Raw genomic sequence first — 16,899 nt, 5'->3', positions numbered from 1 at the left:
CTTACATGTATGTACAGATAGGAGAGGAGTCCAAAACAGTTTTAGCACAGATATAGCAAGCTGCCTTTTGGTTGAAGGTGTAGCATTGTAAATCCCTGTGAGTTAAAGCCCTATGGAATTCACACCATGCTTGTGATGGTGGGAACCTCATGTTGCAGAGGAAGTGGAGCTACCTGTGAAAGCACAGCTGGACTGGGGAATGAGCACTTTTCAATTGCATTGGAAAATTTTACTTCCATACTGTGCTTAGAAGGTTAATATCTTGAAAAATGTGTGTTTTGAGCTCTGTTCATTTTGCATTATGTATCAGCAAAGAAGATCACACTGACTTTTCATTCTTATGTTTTGTTTTTATGTTTGGCTGCTTTTTTCCTGTTAAAAAAAGCCCCTTAGATTTATGGATTTTTTTGCTTGCATGCTAGAACCTACAGGATTCCATTTAAGATATTCTTTTTCTTTCAAAATCAATATTCAGAAGTTTAAAGGCTTTTTTATTTTTTTTGTCCAGAACAAAAAGAACATGCTACAATCAACAATATAATGTAGTTTGTTTTCTTACATTTTACTGTGGAATTGTTGATACATAAGGGTAACTGTTGCACAAAAATGCTTTTGTTCTTTTACAGTAATATTTTAGATGAAAGAATGAGTTCTTCTCTGTACATTCCTGAACGGATCATTGCATTCCTTAAAGCTGCATTATATAATGTAATATAGATGAATATGACAAAAGTCAACATAGGAAGCTTATGCTTAAAGTAGGAGAAATCAATATGAAGCCTGACATTTTTCTTTTATATTTGCAATATCTGTGCAACCAAAATTGACCAAGGCTCAGAATATTTGTAGTTAGACCATCTTGAAAAAAGAAATTGAAATAAAAAATGGGTCACTCTGAAATCCATACTGTACTCCTGAAATTTCTTTCAAAATGAGTTTTAGTTTCTCATTAATAAAAACCCAGTACTTAAGTTTAATTTATATGCTATTCCAGGACTGGAATTTTTCAAGTGACTATATTTGAAATTTAAAATTAAAGCTAAGGAATATGTTAAATTTTAAAGGTTAATTTTCTGTAATAGTCAAACAAAACTGAAACTATGTATGTTCAATAGGAATCCCTCTTTTATTGAAATTATTATCTGTCAGTTGTCCACCTTTGTAAAATGAAAAGTGTAAAAAAAAAAAGAGGGGAGAAAATTTGTATAAAATAACTGATTTCTTGGATTGTTTTCCTCCTCTATTCTTATACAAAATGTAGATAGCGAATTCCAGTCCTGCTGCAGTCCTGTTGCACTGAGCAAAAGGCAGACTTGATGCACCAAAAAAAAATTTTTGTTCAGTCTTATGTTGAGAACATTTTTCTAAGTGAGCAAAGGCTATATTTAGAAAATATTTCTACCTTTCTATACCAATGACATCTGAAGTATTTATACCAATTTTAATAATGGGGCATCAAAAAAGGATATCTTTTTGCTAATGGAGCAAATATGGACTAGTTGATGAGCTGTCTGCACTTCAGAATTTAACACTTAGACATGATTAGAGAATGTATGCATTTTCTTCACTCTGGAAGCAGTAGCAAGTTTAATAAAGCTGAAATGACTATCAGTTTTCTCTCTTTATAGTCCATAATGCCAATTAGACAAATATACTTAAATTTCTTACAAAGGCCTAGATCTCAAATAAAAGAAGCAGTTTTTACAGCATTTAGAAATAATTCTGCTGTAAGTTTTGATTTAAACTTATGGTGTAGGCTTGTGGACTCTGATCTGTCCTCCAGAGCCTTTTATTTTCTTGTGGTGTTAATATAACAACATAATTTTATATAGTCAAATTCATTTTGTAGTATGGTTCTTGCTCAATTTTTATCTAGATGTGTTTTACATAAACACCAGGAATACAGTTGGTGATGTTTTCCAGCATGCACAGCACTTCGTTTGCTAATATCTGAATTAGCGGATTATACTTTTTAATGTAGAATCAATAACTTCATATAAAAAGAGCCTTTATTAATTGTTCAATCCTATTTCTTTATTTTTATTAGGAACGGCTTAGTTGTTTCATACTTGATCACTTTGTCTACAGATTACCAATTTGTGTGTTTGTAGCTTGCTACTTGTGTCTCAGCAGTAACGTCTCTTCAGCTCTAAATCCAAGGAAGAAACAAGTATACAGGTTTATTTTTATTCTTGCATTTTGTCTGTGCTTCACACATTTGTTTTCATTTTATTGGGACAAATAGGCCAAAGAGAAAACTACGACTTTGTATGCAGAGATGAGGTTAGTTTGATTATGAATTAATATCATTTTAAAAAATCAGAATTTAACTGTTATTAAAGATGCAATTTTAAAAAGTACTGTCATTGACGCTCATTCAAAAAACATATTTAATGTATTATCAAAACCATTTAATTTCCTTTAAAATAATCCCCAATCTCTGAGCACTTTTTACTGAGAATAGGTATAATCTCATGTATTGTGTAACTTTACTAATTTTAGCTGAAGTCATTCTTTTGCCCTATCAAAGCTGGCTCAACTACAGGGAGGTGGAGGTGTGCTTCTGTGCAGTGGTGGTTTTCTCCTGAGCAGAACTCCAGCGTTACCAGTTCCTGACAGCTGCAAGCCAGCCTCTGGGCATCTTGCTAAATTTTCAAATGTAATTATACAGTAGACTTCCTTTAACAAATTCTGTGTTCCCCGCTATAATTATAACAGCTCTTGCCTCTAGCCTGTTCCTTATCTTACAACCCACCTCCATATCTCCCAATGCTGCCTAGTGTTATCCAGTAGAGCTGATGGATCTAGAAAAGCAGAGTTTATTCTCTCACTGTCTTTCATCCATACAGAAGATATGTTTCTTCTGATCCATCATACTCATATGAAATGTCCCTTAAAGCTGAAGATTGTTCTGTCATTCACAGAAGAGCTGTTGGTTAGCATGCCACTTTGATTTTTCAAACCATTTTTGATTGTTATTACAGGACAGGAGTTAGGGAATTATTAAGAGCTATCCATGAAGTGGCTGAAGAAGCCAGGACAAAGAAAGGACGTCTTCCAAAAAAGCTTTTTTTTCATGCTGTGCAGTTCAGGATATAATTTATTTCTTCTATTTGTGTGTTAGGTTTTCATGTGTTCATCCTCCTTTTAAGAACACACATGTAATGCATTATTAAAAATAATCAGTGATGCCTCTTTTACATGAAATGCTATGTAATTTTAGCCAAAGAATGATGAAACAGGAAAAGTTACGCACAGATATTCTCAATCTACTATTGGCTCATGACAAAGAAATTTATAAACAACTATGCAGAGTAATAATCTCCTGTCCACCTGTCCGTTAGCAAGGGAAGTGATGGGTTTGTATATGGAAATCTGAAGGTAAGAGATAAATCAGAGGGAACTTAAGCTGCTGAAGATGTGCAGAAACACTTCTCCTTTTTCTTCAGTGTCTTACTGTAGTTGGCTGTGGTAGATGGACTGGCATTGAAGAACTGTATTGCCTGAAGGTGACAGATTGCCACTTCTCCGTCTGTCCTGCAGCAGGATCAAGTACACATTGCTCAAACCTTTCCTGAGAAGCTTCAGTTTGTGTCATACCCCAGCACTCCTTGAAGTCATGCTCCCATTGACTTTCCACAGTTTGTCTACATCTTCTAAGAATTATGATGTCCAAAACTGTATAAAGTACAGAAGAGATGGAAAAAAGTAATTTTCAGTTGTTCAATGCAGGTGCTGCCACGTGTGCTACCACTTGTGCACACACCCAGCCATATGCACTTTGTATGCTTCCAGTGTCTTTCATTGAGATGTGTTTTTCAAAGATCTAACAAAATTTACTCTTTTTATTTGTATTCTTCTCTCTTCATTGATACCCTATGTAATGGTTTACTGGTGGTCCATTTTTTGTTCATATCTATGATGTGCCTTTTATAAAGGTAGCACTTTTGATTTGTCTTTATTGATTTCTGACTATATCTTCCATTTTTCAAAAGCATTTGGAAATCTTTCCTTTGAGGTGCTACTGTTTTCTACCAACGTCCTATTATCTGCTGATTTTAAAAATACTACTTGGGGTCACTAGGATTGTTATGAAAACACCAGATAGAAACAGATCAAACAAATGTCTCTGAGTAATATTTGTAATACATGTATATGGTTTAAGAGAGCTGGTAAAAATATTCTTTTTAGAGCAATTGCTCCCTGATTTCAATAGTATTTGTGTCCACCTTATAATGATTATGTCTGGACAGTATTTTGTTATATATGGCAGAAACCGTGCAGAACATGTTTAAAATCTCTCTAATCTGAAGTTTGTATCACATCTACTGATACCTCCCATCCATGAACCCAGTTAGCAGTGAAGTCATTCAGATGAGTTTGAAGGGATCAATTTTTTTTTCTCTATGTTCTTTTATCTTCTTGAAATTTGTTTGTGCAATATTAGGTTCTGGAATCTTTTCAGGTTTCACTGGTAGATTGTAACTTGAAGGTGTAACTTGGGCCCCCTGAGGGGAGACTGGAGAGGACTTGTTCTAAGTTTGGTTGATTGGTTTTTTTCTTTTCTACTTCTTTTGATTTCCTTTATTCTGATCTTTTAGAGATAATGAGACAACAGATGTTATGTCTTTCTCTATAATTTCAGCAAGACTTTTCAGGTTGGTGTTTTTTGGGTTTTTTAAATTCCTTTTGTTACTTTATTTCTTTTCCTTGTTCGTAGTAATGGCATGTGTGTCTTGTATCACTGTAGGTCTCATTGATCACTGGTACAGGACATGGATGATGACTTTTTTCCCAGTGAGACAAGCTGACAGGATATGTAGAAGAAATTTTCTTTGCTTTTGCATGTTTTGTAACTTCAGAAAGGCACAGTTAGGCTCATAGTAGTAAGATTTCAAAGGTTACCATCAGAATATTGTGTTCCTTTGCCACAGCTTATCTACTAGGTGGAATGGCAATAAACAGGTCAGTTCCAAAAAAAAAATGAGATCCAAAATTTTGCTTTTCTGAAATGTAAAATTAGAGGTGATTACATAGTAAAATCATCATTGTAGCCTTTTGGACTGCAGGCCATTAAAATGGGTCAGGTAGAAGATTGAGGTAGGACACGGGGGACTTTGTCCTCGGCTGTTGAATCAAAACATATTAAGGAAGTCCTTCTATCCTGAATGACTTTGACTTTGATATTAGGTAGGATGGCCTATGAGTGGCCTTTTCTTTGTGTTTAATAAATTTGTGTGTGACCACTTTCTCTTGTATATTGCAAGATGGAGAATTTCACCCCGATATAAAGCTACAAAATTAGGAGCAGTGAAAGCAGGGTGGATTTTTTTTCAGGTCTGTCATATAAGCTGAGCCCTCTTGCCCACCAACGGAGAATGAGAACAGAAGAATTGTTTATACCAATTTTTTCTGTCTCTTTAAAATTCAGTGTTTTATCTTTTGCCTTTCAGTTTGCTTTATAGGTCACTTAATTTTTGTTACTTTCCTTTATTATGAGCTAAGAAGAGAATGTTGCTGAATATGCTAAAATAGATGTATATTTTTTAAAGTTGGCATTTAAGCAGACAAAGAATCATGCTTAATGTTGCTGTGATAATAAATAGTACTATAATTGATTGTTGATAGAAACCCTTAAAATATGTTTTTATGGTTGAAATATACTTTGGATAAACAGTGTTCGGTTTGCCTATTAAAATAATTCACTATATACCATGGTTTCTTTGAGTATTAAGGAAGTAGGACTTTTCCAACAACAGTAATTGGTTGACACTGCTTGACCTTAATGCAAAGCTACAGTATTTAATGAACAAACGGAGGGAATAAAGTTTTGATAAATAAGGCAATTTTCATGAAACCTTTAGAAATATGCTTGAAGTCTTTTAGTGTTAGATTGACGGTTTCTCCTTTTGTGAAAAGAATAAGTGAATAATTTAAGGCTATATTTCATGTTTTCAGATCTTCATTCTGTCATATAAATAATAGACTGTGAAATGCAGTAGCTCTTGCATTCACAGATTTAATAGACCTGTACAAGTGAATATCTTTCTTGGCTTCTGGCATCTTAGAATGCTCTTTTGTGTGTACCTGAGAAGCAATGCGAAAGTGGGACTCTCTTCAGTGACCAAATTCCATACTTTAAACATGTCAAATATTCTGTTTTTAAAGGAATTGTTCTTCTTAAAATACTTTCATTGCATCTTGATCTCAATATTAGTATTTTTGGGTTTTAATTCTGTATTATGATGGACAGGTGTCAAAAAAGCAGGACATGCCTATTTGAAATTAAAGTCCAATTTAAAATTTATTTACTTAGAGAGAGACTATGTGAAAAGAATTCAGATTTGAATCCTTCGGCATAAATCTTTGAAATACCATTGAATCTTGATGAGAAATTAATCAAATGTATTTACTAAAATAGTGAAATATCAAGATAATTTGTTTACTTACATGTATTCTTAGTTCTGTAAATTTTTTTAATGGAGACAGTGTTGAGGGAGGAGGAACAGACAATAGTAAAATCAGACTAGTTTCTTTTCTTTGTTCCCATCCCCTTTTCCTCCTCCTGCCATTTAGTTTAATATATTTTGAAAAAAGAGTGAGGTAAGGCTTACTGAGAGCAAGTGCCAAAGTATTGCGATGTTTTCATGTTCTCAGTCTTCCAAGCAGAACATGGTTGCGTAACTAGTGGAGCATGGGAAGCAGAAATGCTTCTTTGAAAGGTATGTACTATTGCACCTGTTTTGTTACCTTGAAAAAGTAGCTTCCCTAAACACTTCCCTTTAGAGGTTTAAGGCAGATATTACCTGTGCTCGCTTCCTGATACCTACTCCTTTAAACATTGGAGTAATTCTCCTTGCTAGGAACCTTCTCCTAGCATATGATACTGAATTCCTGCTTTCCTCCATCATATGTGGGAATGGAGGAATTGTGCAAGTAAGGAAATACCTTTATTTCCTTACGTTATTCATATATTGAAGACTTATTCATATATTGAAGACTGTTTGTTGTAAATGATGTTCAAGACAACTGACGGATGGTCTGCATTTGTGATGGTATCGATTTATGCAGTCCTCATGTGGGTTCCAGAAATGTTTAGTAGGTATCCTTCAAAATGAGCTGTCTACATGAGGATGCCATCACTTTTGCTAAAATACAGGCAGATTCTGTTTGTGTTTACTAATAACTCATGTCAAAAAGTTACTTTCTCTTACTTCTCAAGAAAAAAACCCCTTTATATCTTTTGTCATGGTAATAAAAATCTTGATGTAATAGTCTATTCTGTTTCATAAGTTACTCTGGTAACTTATTAATGGCTTCATCTTTTTTCATTTTCTGAGATAAATTTCTTCATATTCACAGGAGGTCCATCTTTTTATTTCAGCTAAGCCAAATGTTCAAATGGAGGTCTTACTTTTTCCATTCTCCTTAGTGTGACTTGTTTGTATCTCAGAAAACATCAGTGCAGGCGTAGAGACCATTTTTCAGTCTAACTTATTGAAAAAACTGTCAAAACTCTATGAATCACACAAAAATCTTTGTGCTGAACTGGTGTGAAACACACTGTCATCACCTCTGTTTTCAGAACTTACACAGAGAAATATTTTCTATTTATTTTGCTACATGAACATTATTTAAGCCATTGGCCGGGGATGTTTCTGTAGTTTCAGTAGGAATTTACAGGATTAGTGTCTTAACTATATTAATTTTATTCAACCAACTATTGGGTCACTATTTGGGTCCACCTGTGACTGAGTTGGCTTGTGATACTTGAGCAATGCATTTCTTATTATTCATTGTTGCTTCAGTACAAGACTGTGGTCTCTCTGTAGGAAGTCCTCTGCAAATACACATACAGAGTTTGGGTGGAAATGCAGGAAGGATGGTATAAAAAGCAAAGGAAGGCAATGGGAAGGCAGAACAGCAAAGGATGCTTTGCTAGTGGCTAGATGGACACATTTGCTAATGCTGATGACTTATTTTAGATTCTGAAATGGTTACTGTTCTTTATTTAGTGAGTGTAGCTTTTTTTATTTAATTTGTTAACACCTATAGAAATTAGAAAGAACAGTAGTTATGACAAATGGACTATGTAATTTGAAAATTGTATTTTGTCACATGTTTTAGTCACAAAACCTAGTTGAAATCAATTGTCCAAACATTCACTTAACATATTAATAAGTAATACAGGAATACTCTAAGCCCTCTTGAATTAGACATATTACATCTTGTTACAAAATTTAATGCCAGACTTAATAACTCAAAGTATGCTCTAGAATAAAAATACATTTATGTGCTAGTATGTGGTAATTAGAATGCTAATCCAAATTACAAAAAAACCCCTAAGCCCACTATTCAGTTGGAACTGTTTTATATACTGAAGACCAGACAATTACCTTTAATTGAATTTCTTCTTAAAAATCCTAATTTTTATTTTTTCAAGTGGGTATGCTTTTTTGTGACATGTTTCTAAATATTGCAACACTGTAATATTACAGCTGTCAGATTTCAACATTGGTCAGATTTCAGGAGCTATTTGGGTATTTACCTGCAAAATCAGTGTCATTTAGGACTTTTATATAAATGTGTCTAGATGGTTGTGTTCTCACATTTCCTGTTGAAAACACTATAGAAACAGTAAAGTACCACCTTTTCAAAAAGGGAAGATGATGTTTCCAATTCAACACTATTAGCTTTGCATATTTGTAACAGGAAGAATTATTTTAAAATATAATTTTATCCTGCCATGAGTAGGCTTATGTCATCTCGCAGTTGCTGAAACATTCTGCGTATTTTGAAGATGGTTTGTTTGAATTTTTTTTGCATATTTTTTGAGCAGTTAAAGGAGAGTTAATGAAAGATGGATGACTGATCAGTTGCTGATGTTTCATTTGTTTAATTTTTCTTAGAACCATAACCTTCAACATTTTTAGTGTGTATGAAACCAGCTGTAGTGTGCTGTTGAACCCTATACAGCTTCTTGTGGTCTTATCAATAATGATTGAGTAACTTTCTAAAAACTAGATCTAAAATACCAATTTATGGAAATTTGTAACATGTTTTTAAGAAGTTCATTCACAGGAGGAGAAATTGAAGTAATGCTGAGAAATATCTAAGAATCACACGTTGATAAAAATTTCAGGTTGAATATTGAATAAGTCTCCATAATGTTCAAGTTGTTAGAGTTGTCCATCTGCCATTGTCATCTTAGAAATAAATAAATTAAACCACATTAATTTACTTTACATGTTGTTTCTATCTCTCCTGATACATGATTATGTGAAATAAGGTACTTACTTGACTTGAAAATACTTAAGACAATTTCAGTCACTTTTTTGTTATATTGAAATGTCCAGAAGAAATGCAGTGCCTTATGTCTTGAATCCTCAACTTGAATGCTGTTTGATCAAATAAAAAACTCCAACTATTCCTAGGCTTTTTTTTTTCGCTAAGTATATTTATTCTCCATCTGAAGGTCAATTCCAGAAGTCTGGTACAAGAACTGCCATTCCAGCTTCCTCATTGCTCCTGGTGGCCAGGACATATCCCAGTGCTATTTGCCTGTTATAAATGTGGAGAATATCCTTCTGAAGACAACTGTCTCCTTTGTGTTTAAACACCTGCCACTATGTGAGTGTTTTGGGGTTTTTTTTTGTATTTTTTAAAAAAACCAAACTGACTTTGCCTCATTTTCATTAATGCCATAGTTACACATTTGACATTTATAAAAATGTTTGTGATGTGTCTCCTGCAGTTGTCCAAAAACTATTTTCCTACCATTTCTCTATCAAAAGAAATCTTATTTTACAAATAGAGGTTCTTTTCTGCTTAGTTTGCTGCATTAAATTTTAAAAGACAAGTGAAAATAGTGACTGTAGTGTTTGGTTTTAAAACTGACGGATAACTGTGTTGCAGTCTGCTTCCCACAGAACTGGTGGAACATAAGCCGTGTCAGTGGGAGCTTTTCTTTGCTTTCTCCCATAATGTGCCCTAAGTCCCGACCTGAAGGGGCAATTCACTCTCTAATTTAAACCTCTCCTTAACATTAACAACATGGCAGTGTTTAGTAATGATACAGTGTTTACTGTTCAAGACTTGCCAATTTGGCCTTAAATAGCTAGACTATATTACCTCAATTTGCCATATTCCCTCTGTTTAGTTTGGAATTACCTTGCAAATGTTAAGGTGATAGTATTGAATTGTATAAAGGAATTATAAATTGGAAATCCTAGCAATGTGGATTTAAAGTTCTAGTGTTGGTCTATAGAAACACACTAGTTCAAGTAGTTAAAGGTCAGTAAACTCATTTTAATAGGCACTTTTTTTTTCTTTTACTGACTTCCATCAGTGCCTTTAATTAGTTACTTTTCCTACCTATTCTCTGGATAATTTAAAACTCGTTTCTGAAATGATTTTATAAGACTTATATGAGCTTGGATATGTAGTTTCTGTACCTTTTAAGTGTAGTTAGTTTTTTCCAGTGTTGCAATAAAGTACAGAACACTATGCAGTACATTAAAGAAATAGAGCCAATGCATCAGAACAATTTTCATGCCTCACTCAATTCTTAATGTAAATTAGTAGGAACATTGGTTATCCATTTGAGAAATTGAGTTGGTATAAAAATAAAAATGCACTTATGGTATGTGGTGCTTTGTGTATCATCTTGGGAGTGTTTTGCTGTTTATCTGTCACTTGAATTAGAAAAAGCAGTCACTGGCTGCAGGTGACATTAAAAATTAAAGGTTAACCTCAATTTCTTTACTGACCAGACGTGGGGCAGAAAGTTCTTCTGGATGTGTGCCTGGATTTTGGAACTGTCAAATAGAGTTGAGAAGCAGAGACTGGTGCTTTTGGTGGCCTCGTCTTTTTGTATGTGCATGTGTGATTATATGATTTCACCATTTCCAAGTGTTTAGACTGCTTTTTGTAGGTTATATCAAGATCATTTTCCATTGCATCCAACTTTGTGAAATTAAAAAATTACATGATAACACTATAGTAAGTAATTATAATGAACTCATTTTACTGATCTACATAATTCTAGGAATGTCTTTTTATTTTGTTGCTTAGAAAAACTAATTAAAATAACTGTCTTTCCTATTACTAGAGAATACGTGTCTTTCAAAAACGAGTTAAAACTGTTCTTGAAAATTGCCTTAGAAGCTTTTGAATATTCTGGTTACATTTAATGTAAGACAAGTTTTATATACTCATGAACAAACCTGGGAGATCTGTCTTAAAGTTTCTGACAAACTCAGCTTCTACCACGTAGTGCCTGCAAGGTGAGCCAAGCTCAGCAGCGTGAGCTTCCCTTGTCTATCACTCCAAATGTTGGAGGCAGCATTCAGGCTAGTGAAGGAGAGTTCAGACAGCAGAGGTTTCCATGTAACCTGCCATATATCTTTCCTTTGTTAAAGAGGTATTGTGCTAGTTCAGTGGTGGACCAGACTACAGGCAAGTGTTGATCTTTGAGATGCAATTTGAAGCTGAGGTTGCTGCTCTTACCTTCCATTTAATCTCTAAATTTTCTTAGCCATGCAGTAAAGTAGCATGTATGTAGTGAGTAGATCTGATGCTTCTTGTTGGCTAATGAGGGAAAATGAGAAGGGAAGAAAGAAAAATCAATTTTATTTTGTGAGTAAAACAGACTGCCAAAATGCCTGGGTTTTTTCTTCCTCCACCCTTCATTTACCAAACAGTGATGTTTGGTTCGTGGCTGTTTTCCCTCTAATGTCAATGGCCATTTTCTCTCTTACAGCTCTTAATGGTAAAACAATAAAATGGAAGTTTCATTAAAGAAAGCAATGCATATTGCTAATATAGAAAAGAACACTATTTTAGGAGCCCTAGTATTTCAGATGTCTATAATCTTATTAAAATTATATATCTATGAGCTTGCTTCATAGTAAGCTTGGCACAGTTGTTTCAGGACTGGTATACTGTAGATTGTTTTGACTGCAAATTAAATCATGTTAAGAATTCTTTGGTGGAAAAGTGATAATGCTCATTTAGTGTGCTTTACTTATTATTTCTAATTTGTTAAACCTATATTTAAGACAGATAATTTCTCTGAAGACAGAATATTTTTAAACGCATGCTAGTTACTAAATTTCCTGTAGTTTCCCCTGCTTGAAATTTTTCCAATGTTCTCTGAGATTGGTTTCACTTAATATTTTTGGTTTCAGATATTTTTATGTTGACACAATACTGAAACTGGTCAAACAAGTTTCACCATTGAAATGATTTATAAAGAAACTGAAATACTATATGTCTTTAAAAATAGTTCCTTTGACTTAGGGAGTAGTTAAATCCCTTATAATAGTTGATAATTGTTGGCTTGCAGCCTGGTTCTACAGTCTTTGTTTTACAAACTGGGTTATAAAGCATCAAGAAAACAGAATGTTGGGGGTTTTTTTAGATGAAATATCTCAGGTAATTAAATACTTCAGGAATTTATAATTCATTTATAATTTGAAATACAGTGCTTTCTAAGAAAAAAATCTTAAAGTGATTTTATATATTGTCTTACAGACTCTAGAATAGGCATGTTATAATTTGTCAGTTAATTTAAATTTAAGTAAACTTCTCTATCTATTAGTCTAAAAAGCACTGGTGATTTGCAACTATATTACACATGGCATCTTTTCCTAAATAGTACAATAATCTGTGTTTTGTGGAGCAAGTGAATTACCCATTTGTTACACTGTTATGCAGCTCATAGAGGTCATCACACATCTGTATGAACAGAACATATAAGTATTTTTAAAACTCCAACACCAATTCAAACAACCCAGTTCATTGCAGTGTTTCTGTTGTTGCTGTTCCTACAGGGTTGGTAGTCCATTTGCTTGTGTTTAATTTGTGGCTGTATTGCAGAGATGTGCTCAAGAAAGATATGCATAAGATAAGGACTTTTTTCTCAGATGTAGAAAACTCGCAGGACATGAAGTTTCAAACAGTGGAAGAACAGGTCCAGGATCGAGAGTTATTTTGCAAAGCACTAAAATCAGGTTATTTCAGTTCCTCTTCAGGGTACATAATATCAAGTCTAGACTAGTAATTACCATAGCTTTATTTTCAGTAGCTCTCTGATTCTCCAGGTGAAGAGTAGTGGTAGTGTGTGTTATTAGCCCATTGTCTTCAGACATCCTCTTGTTTCTCCTCTTTGTACCATGTTAGATTGCTTACTTTTATCGCTGAAAAATTTGGTACTGCTTCACATCTTTGTTAGTTCAAGTTTTCTGTGGCAGTGGTCTTTGTGCACTGCATGGCCCTTGCCCTTGCCCCTGCCCCTGGCGTGTTGCCTCATTTCCCTCCTGGGCCTCCTTTTGGGGAACATGACTCTGAAGCCTGAGCTGCTCATGGACAGAGCCCAGCTGATTCTGGCAGAGTTTTTTCATTCTGCTTGGGGCTTGCTTTGTAGTTCATCTTCATTTTAACCACAAAACCACCTTTGCCAGTGCAAAGAAAGAACTGACTTCTGCCTTGCAGTACTTTAAAGTGGACTTTTATAACAAAAGTGGAGAGACTTTATACTAGGGCCTGTAGGGATTTAGGCCTCTATAAGTAAAGGATGGTACATTTAGATGAAATCTAAGCAAGAAATTCTTAACAATTAGGCTGTTGAGATATGGAAGCAGGTTGCCCAGGGAAATGCAGATGCCTCATCCTTGGAAGTGTTCAGGGCCAGGCTGGATAGGACTTCAAGCAACCTAATCTAGTAGACGTCCACGTCTCTGCCCATGACAATCCTTTCCAACCCAAACCAGTCTGTGGTTCTACTTGAGGAAAGCAGCTTCTTGCCTTTTTTTTACCTGCTTAGAATTCTGTATGTCTCTTACATACTTCCATTTTATAATGTTTATTCTGCTTTCTGTGGCTTTTAAACTTTTTCAGAGACATTGCAGTGGTTACAAGTTGTATTGATTGAGCCTGGTCAAAAGACTTTAATTTGTGGTTTGCTTTGGTTTGGTTTTGTTTTCAGTAAGAGATAAGTGCTACCTTAGATGATCATAAATGCTGATCAGAATTTGTTAAAAAGGATTTATTAAAATTGTTCTTAAAGGATTAAAAGTGGCAGCCTTAAGAAAATTTGCATGAAGCAAATGATGGAAGGGAGAAACAGTTGGGTTGCCAGTGGTGTAGTTTAAAAAACCCAAGATTGTAATGATATTTTGGTGTATTTGAAGTGATCCTCCTACCATAGATGTGACAGTCACAGACAGTTGTCTCTGATGTGTTTAGAGCTGTGCTAATGTTCCAGTAAAGCTTTAAGGACAAAAAAAATTTTCTAAAATATTGGTTGTAATTTCCCTTGAAGGGAAGGGATGCTATTTCATGGCTATCCTTGGCTCTCTTTTCTCTCCCTCTGCTCCTCCTGAAGAAATTCTGTATGACTTACAGAATTCTTTGCTTCCAGGACAAATTCTAAAGGAAGTTCACAGAATTTTAGTGGGTTTTGCTCTTTAAGTTATATGGATTTAAGTGTCTAAACATGTACTGAAGGATATTGACAGGTACCAGTGTAGATGCCAGCCATGTGCAGTTGGAGTCCTGTACTAGGGACTGATCTGCAATGCAAGCAGCAGAAGTTCTCCGTTGTTATGACTGGCCAGCATTTGTAATTTGATGGAAAGCAGATGAATAAAGCCAAATTGAAGTGACAGTGATGACCAACTGCCTAGTAATTTAAGACCCTGAACACATTGCTTAGTGCTATTTATTCAATAAATACATGTAGTAAATATAGACCTTTATGCATTTCTCTAAGGTGATGGAAGCCACGGTGGGCAGAAGTTATTGTGTATTATCAGCACTCTGTTGTATTTGAATAAATTAATGTGGAACTTATATAAAACTCAGAACTTTCTGAGCAGCTTCATCTGGTTTTGTTCAAGATTCATTGAGTGATGTACATTACATAACTTCATATTAAACACTTTCTTTGCAACTTTTTGTACAATTTCTACAGATTTGTAGTTTTTAAAAAATTAAAATCTTGCCACCAACTTTTGCAGTAGGTTCCTGTATATTATGTGCCTGATCCTCTAAGATCTTTCCTCATAAGCATTAATGTAGTAAGAGTTGATTCTGATATGAATGGTTCAACAAGATTTACAAGGAGTGGTTGAATGTTGTTTTATCATTTTTGTTAAGCAGCACACATGCCTTAGAGTTATAGAAAAGGTTACCTGTACCTTGAAACTTGCAATATTTATCATCTTTTGCAAGAGAATTGTAGATCAGGTGCAGAAATTTCTCTGTATTATAAATGTTCTAAACTTACTTTGGCCTATTAATCTAGATTATTTTAAAATGCAGAAGTGTAGTTTATAGTGGGATCCAAGCTGGGTGTGAGGAAAAAAAAATCATTATTCTCTGTCATTTGGCAGAGAGGAGTAAGGAATAGAAAAGGAAGAAAATGCTCTCTTTTTTCAGTGAATGTATTGTTCCCATAGAATGTACCAACAAAAAAGTAGATCAAGACAGTCTTACTTGGAGACACTCATACCATCTGACAGGAAAGTGATTTTAATTAATTTAAAATCCAGAAGCAACAGTATTTCTTCCTGAGTAAATGGTTGGAAGACCTTAATTACACATTGCTTTTGAAAGCACAGATTGCACTTAGTTTCTTTTTGGTCTTTTAGACTCGGACTTTGGAAAGTATTTAACTTACAGGAAGTAAAGGAGTACTTTCCTGAATTAGCAGGCTGTTAGTGAGTTTCTCAGTATGAATATAGCTACTTGAAAACAATAGGAATTTGGTGGAATGTTTTGAGGTTGGGCATGTTTGGTTTGGTTTCGTTTTTATAACAGAAAATCATCCAATACCTTCACCTGGATTTTGGCATCAAAATTTTTTAAAATATTTGCTGCATAAAAAATAAGTTTTGACAAAAGCAAAGGAAGTGGCAAAGTGTTGAAGTTGTGAATCAGTATCTAGTTATATGTAATCATGATTTAGTGCTGCAGTTGAGAATATTTTATAGTGTGAAACTGCTCTAGGTGAATAGCAGCCAGCTAGAGGAATAGTGAGTGACTAACTGTATTTCTAGATTCATTTAACTTATTAAATGCACTTTTTTGTGAATGAAATGTAAACATAGAATGGAATTGTGGTTAGTTCTATAAATGAAAACTATAGTTAAGAAACCTGCATGGTTTTGTAACATTTTAGGGGGAAATAATAATGGTTTTGTTTTACTTTAATGTTTAGGTTTTCAGCAGAGACACATTTAAATATTAAAATTTTCCCATGCAAAACATTTTTCTTATTCCAAAAAGATACTGTAATAAACATCATTAAAGGGATGGACTATTTAATGTAAAAAAAGAAGGTTCCTCATTCATGACATTTTTACTCTACATAAGGATCTTATGCCTTATGCTCCTAGATTGTTTGAAAAGAAAATTTTGCTAATGCAATTTTAACAATTTTTCTGACACTACTTTTCAGATGTTATTCCTTTTTTGAATATATCATTAATGGACAATGCAGATTTCATATGCAAGCTTCTTTGAGGAGTTGTAGTAAAAGCTGCATTTAAGATTTTGCCTGTATTAAAATTGCTTCCAGCATATGGTTTCCTGTGACTATTTAAAGTTTTATAATTAATATTGAGGTTTCAGTATTTTCTCTGTGGCAAGTACTAGGGAGTGGTATCAGATTGTTTTCCCTGTTTCCTGTACAAACTCTGAGTTTGGGAAGGTTTTCTTAACGTCCCTCAAGGTTTTGCAGTTAAAAGCCCCACAAAATAACTTACCCTTTTCACAGTATTTGTAGGGTGCTAAGAGGAAGGGTTTCTTGTTTGGTAGCCACAATTTGGTCATGTGTAGCAGTGATACTGACTTCCCTACTGTCAGGCATTCAGCAGAAGCTTGGGAAATGTAGTA

General features: G+C 34.3%; 1 protein-coding gene across 8 annotated transcripts in view; it reads left to right on the top strand.

Moving 5' to 3' along the window:
* TBC1D5 (TBC1 domain family member 5) overlaps window positions 1-16,899 on the top strand; it is a 317,794-nt gene that overhangs the window by 60,618 nt on the left and 240,277 nt on the right. For 3 of the 8 annotated variants that reach the window (XM_063154160.1, XM_063154144.1, XM_063154151.1), the window contains one exon: window positions 9,476-9,630. The exons of the other annotated variants lie outside the window; for them this stretch is intronic. The gene's annotated coding sequence lies outside the window, so the exon portion shown is untranslated. The remainder of the gene's footprint in view (window positions 1-9,475; window positions 9,631-16,899) is intronic. 8 annotated transcript variants of the gene reach the window in all.

Source organism: Melospiza melodia, chromosome 1, assembly GCF_035770615.1.
Source record: "Melospiza melodia melodia isolate bMelMel2 chromosome 1, bMelMel2.pri, whole genome shotgun sequence".
Lineage (NCBI taxonomy): Eukaryota > Metazoa > Chordata > Aves > Passeriformes > Passerellidae > Melospiza > Melospiza melodia.
The sequence above is the reverse complement of the archived record's forward strand: the minus strand, read 5'-3'. Positions and strand labels throughout refer to the sequence as shown.